Source organism: Octopus sinensis, linkage group LG9 (assembly GCF_006345805.1).
Source record: "Octopus sinensis linkage group LG9, ASM634580v1, whole genome shotgun sequence".
NCBI lineage: Eukaryota > Metazoa > Mollusca > Cephalopoda > Octopoda > Octopodidae > Octopus > Octopus sinensis.
The window spans coordinates 32,328,822-32,334,056 of NC_043005.1; the positions used below are offsets into that span (position 1 = coordinate 32,328,822).

Sequence of the window (5,235 nt, forward strand, 5' to 3'; positions counted from 1 at the left end):
ATGTCCAAGTTTCCTCAGTATCTTCCAAAGAGTTTCTCTGTTTACTGTGTCAAACAACTTTGTCAGGTCATCAAACACTTGAAATAGATCTTTCTTTGTTCAATACACTTTTTCTGAAGTTGCCTAGCTGAGAATATTATATCAATCTTATAGCTTTCTCTTCAAAAACCACACTGAGATTCTGGAAGAACATAAACAATGTACAAAAGTAGTCTATTGAGCATAACTTTACACAATACCTTACCAACAACTGAAAGCAAAACTATCCCTCAGTAGTTGCCACAGTTGTCTTTTCGACCTTCTTCTTTATATAGTACAACCATAAGAGCATCTTTCCAGTTTTGTGGAACTATCTCATCATCCCAAATCTTCTATATCAAGGAGGTGAGTTCATGTATTAAATTTTGACTTCCACTCCTAACATTTTCCACATGCAGACCCTCCATACTAGAGGACTTTCTGTTGTTCAGTTTCTTAACATGCATGCATGCATGCATGCATACATACATACATACATACATACATACATACATACATACATACATACATACATACATACATACATACATACGTACGTACGTACGTACGTACATACATACGTACGTACGTATGTATGTATGTGTTCCACCAGAAGTGATGAATCAGAAGACTCAATACCAGTATAGAGTATTCTTTAATACATTATAACTAAAAGGCTCCAATTTCCAGTACTCAGAGTTACTTGTTTTTGATCATCAGTTGGTAATCTGAACCTGCTTTTCTTGTGTAATATTCACTGTTTGAATATCTTTTGGAATATGAAAGGAAAGTTTGAAGAAAATGCTTATCTTTATGTTCTTTTGTTAAAAAAATTGTGAATAACACAATAAAAAAATGGCTGCTTCAAGCTTACATTTTTCATTTTCTTTCTGGTTCTCATGGGAATATTTTCAAATGTCTAAGACTTAATAGGAGCCAAGTCACTTGAATAACTTTCCTTGTCAAATAGCATTGCTGTTTAAGTTATGTTTTAATGTGTGAGCATGTGTACATTTTTATGTGCCTGTGTAGACACATACATATGTATACTTATATGCACATATATACATGCAATTATATATGTATGCATACAAATAAACACATGTACACATCCATGCACATACACATGTATTAAACATATTAACTTTGAAATTTTGAAATCAATGATTTTTTGTGAACCAGGACAAAATTCAAAAAGCCTGGTATTTATTTATTAGATACTTAATCTCCTGCATACATGGCTCTAACAATTCCATTCTTTTATTCAAACTGTTATTGAAAATTTTAAAACTTTTGCTAGTCACAGGAGTGGCTGTTTGGAAAGTAGCTTGCTTACCAACTACATAGTTCTGGGTTCAGTCCCAATGTGTGGCATCTTGGGCAAGTGTCTCCTACTATAGCCTTTATTTGTTACTTCAGACTTAGAACTTGAAGGCCTCAGAGATGCAAACCAATCTGGAGCAGGAAGATCTAGGAGCGTCTTTCAAACAGTCAAAGATTTAGAAACATACTAATTAAAGAATTTGATGAGAAGGTTAAGATAGAGACATATGACATAGAGGACAACTACAAGTGCTAGTGAGACAATCTACAGAGGGCTACAGACCAAATTTGTGGCTGGTGCAAAATTCCAGTCAGGTAAAGAGTGATTGAGTAGCAGAACAGGGAAGTAGACCGAGCAATATGAGTAAAGAAGTCAGGCTTGGAAGGTTTGGAAGAATGGTGGCAATCTGGTAGTTGGAAGAGAAGATAGGTGATAGGTCTATTTAGTAAGGGGAAAGGCAGAAAAGAAGAGATTTGACAATGTTTTACATCAGCGGTTCCCAACCTGGGGTCTGTGGACTCCTTGTGGCCCACAAAGGTAGTACTGGGTGTCCATGAACTACTAAATTCAAAATTTCATATATATACATATATATATATATATAAGGATATTCTCATTGTTAAAGGGTCCATGTGAAAACTCATTTAAATAAAAGGGTTGGGACCCATTGTTCTACATCATGTAGACCAAAGACATTAAGTATTCTTGATTGCAAAGAAGCGTATCATGTTGGAGAGAAGTGTGTATGGAAGAATAATTGCATGCTTGAACTTAGTGATTCTGAAGTGAAAGAGGCAGGGAAGTGCTATTATAAAAGGCTACTAAATGTAGAAAATAAATGGGAAACACAGAATCTTCTTAATGTGGATCTGACTGAGGGTCCAACCATTCTTGTTGACAGTAGTATTTCAGATAAAGCAATAAAGAATATGAAGACAAGGAAAGCCCATGGTTCATCAAGAATTACCATTGAAATGGTTAAAATATCTGGCAGAATAGGATAGTCACCCTTATAGTTAATCAGGTTGTATAGGAAGGTATCATACCCAATGACTGATGTAACAGCATCATAGTAATCTGTTACAAAGGTGCTTTAGAGAGAAGTAATTATAAAGGAATCACATTCTGGAACAGGTTATGAAAGTCACTGAAAAATTCATAGCCCAGTTATTTAGGACGTGAGTTAACTCACATGAAATGCAATGTGGTTTTGTGTCAGTCAGAAGCACTTCTGCTGCTCTTTTTATAGTTTAGCAACTACAGAAGAAGAATTTAATAAAAAGTAAACCTCTGCACTTAGTGTTGTTGACCTGGAGAAAGCCTTGAGAGGCATTCAAGTTATGTACAGGGTAGCTGTTAGAAAAGTGAGAGATAGCAATAAGTACAGTAATGAATTTAGTGTGCAAGTAGGTGTTCATCTGGGTTTAGTTAACAGTCCCCTCCTATCTATTATAATCCTCTTGGCCATAACAGGAATTTAAGATCAGTTGCCCATGGTACTTCCTCTATTTTGATGACCTTGTCCTTATCACTGAAAATGTAGATGAATTAGAGTTAAAATTCCAAGAATAGAAACAAAACCTGAAATCAAAAAGTCTTCAAGTTAACTTAGCAGATACCAAAGTTCTAGTTAGTAGGGGAAACAGGCAAGATGCTGATCTCTTTGAGAAAATTACTGTTTTATATGTAGACAAGGCAGGTAGAAATTCCATGTGGAGTATTCAGTGCAGACTATGGACATGTAATCACAGGAAGGTTAACAGAGAATGTACAGTAGAAGCACAGAGGAAACAGATGTTCTGGAATGCCCACAAGGCTCCCTAGAAGTAGTAGATAGCTTCTGTTATTTAGGTGACCAAATGAGCAGCGGAAGAGGATGAAGTATAGTTGCTAGAATAAGAACTGGTTGAAGAAAGTTCAGAGAATTCTACTTCTGTTGTTAACAAAAGGTCTCTCTCTTTCAGAGTGAAGGGCAGCTTACATGATGCAGAGAACATATAAAGACTTACAAAAAATGAAACTAGCATGCTTTGATGGATGACAAAGTACAAATGTGTTGAGGGAAAAATTGGGCATATGAGGCAACATATATGGCGTGCAAGAAAGAAGACTGTGCTGGTGTGGTCATGTGATGTAGATGAATGAGGATAGTTGTGCAAAAAGTACCAAATACTAAATGTGTAGTGAGCCCACGAAAGAAGGAGACCGAGGAAGATGTGGGCTGAAGTGGTGAAGACTGACCTCAAGATGTTGAACCTCTCAGAGGAGATGACAGGGAACTGAAATGAATGGTGACATGTTGTGTGAGAAAATATGCCACTCCCACAACATACTTTCTAACTCTCATTCTGTGATACTCTACTTCCTTCAATTCCCCTCTGCTGAACTGATATTCTCTGTGTTCAACTCATTCCCTATCTCTAATCATGTCCCACTACTCTCACGCAGTACACTTACCTACACAACCACATTTTCTGCTCTTCTATCCTATCCTTTCTTTCTCATATTCATGTTGTACCATGACTTTACATCTCTCTCTCTCTTTCTCCCTCTCTTGAGATGGACAAGCTATGTATTCACCTCTTCAGTAAGATACTTGCTCCTGTTCCTCTATCTAATTTCTTATCCCTCAATTGTATACCTCATTCAGTTGAGGGGTTTTATCTTGCAGATACTTGGTGACCTCATTTGTGCTGGTGCCATGTAAAAAAACACCTGGTACACTTTGTAAAGTGGCTGGTGCTATGAAGGTCATCCAGCAGTAGAAACCATACCAAAGCAGACATTAGAACGTGGCACAGCCCTCTAGCTAATCTGTCTATGTTGAAGCATCCAAAAAGGATAAATACTGATACACATACATACATACATACATGAACTGGCATTCTGTTGATTTTGAGGATAAGTGTTCCAGTTGATCTGATCAACAGACTAGCCTGCTTGTGAAATTAGAATGTATGTGATAATATTAACAATGAGAATATCTTTCTTCAAGTGTTTACATTCAAATTTTACAAATATATATATATATATATATATATATATATATATATACCCCATGCTACTCCAGACTGATGACGAGCAAAGTCTCAGAAACTGAAGAATGGATAATAAGCGAAATGGCTCCATGTAGCAAGAAAAAAATAAAATGATATCAAAGGAGAGCTGCAGGGAGGAAGAAGATGGGTGGAGAGGGTGACTTGAGGAGGAGATTGGGTGAGGTACCCATTTGTGCATATATATATAGGGAGAATTCACAAAAAAAATTAAATACAGACACGCACACACACACACACACGTACATATGTATGTGTGTGTGTATGTGCATATATATTGCTTGTATAATCTGTTTTTTGATATCATAATAATGCAACTGAAGTATGTAGACAATGTATCAAATTAACATATTTCTCTTGAATGGCTTGTGGTTTTTAGTGGAGAAACATTTTTTATAAACACATTAAGCAACTTATTTTCCACTGAAGAGCCATCACAACAACTAGAGCTTGAAGTCACTCTTTCTTTCTAGTCAAACTGTTGTGTGATGCATTTTGTTCCTAGACATGAGCAGGTCTCAACAATTGTTGAAATTTTCTAAATGAGTCGAGACTATGATATTAAACAGCTATTAAGTTATGTTGCATTCTATAGAAGGCTAGTGGAGGGCAAGTGTGACAACATTCTCTGGGAAACTCTAGACGTTGATGAAGATCAACTAACCGGCCTGTTTCAGAGAACTTTTGGAGAAGATTGAAGCTATAATTGCAAGATAAACATATTTATCTCTGAACTGCTTATCACTACATAATTTAGAGAGGACAATAACAAACTTGAACGGAACAATGTCTGTTCACTTTTGACACTACTACTTCCACCACCACCACCACTGTTGC

General features: G+C 36.4%; 1 long non-coding RNA gene across 1 annotated transcript; it reads left to right on the forward strand.

Moving 5' to 3' along the window:
* The first annotated feature begins 607 nt into the window (after positions 1-607).
* Positions 608-3,640, forward strand: LOC118764689. The gene is made up of 3 exons (XR_005000496.1): positions 608-621; positions 1,763-1,771; positions 3,547-3,640. It is a non-coding gene; the product is annotated as an uncharacterized LOC118764689 (long non-coding RNA).
* The last annotated feature ends 1,595 nt before the right edge of the window (positions 3,641-5,235 follow it).